A 312-nucleotide genomic window follows, 5' to 3' on the forward strand; every position below is an offset into this window, starting at 1 on the left:
GGCCCGAGGGACACTCGGCCTTGCCTCAGCCCGGGGCAGCCCCGCGGAGAGGCTGGAGGTCACGGAACAGGAATGCCAGGCAGGAACAGCGCCTCAGCCCAGGCACTTGGCTCAGCTGATTTATAGGACTAGGCTGAGAGAAGAAAGGGGAAAAGACCTGCTCTACATGACAGAATTTTGGTTTATTATTAGGATAGCTTGGAACAAGAGGGCTCTGTGTCAAACACTCAAAGTACTGATGGCATTTAATGGATTGAAATTACTTATTACTGACAATAATTCMAAAAAATAGTACTCAGACAGTAAGATATT

This window comes from Malurus melanocephalus, unplaced genomic scaffold (genome assembly GCF_030028575.1).
Source record: "Malurus melanocephalus ecotype Western Australia unplaced genomic scaffold, MMel_1.1 scaffold_8, whole genome shotgun sequence".
Classification (NCBI taxonomy): domain Eukaryota; kingdom Metazoa; phylum Chordata; class Aves; order Passeriformes; family Maluridae; genus Malurus; species Malurus melanocephalus.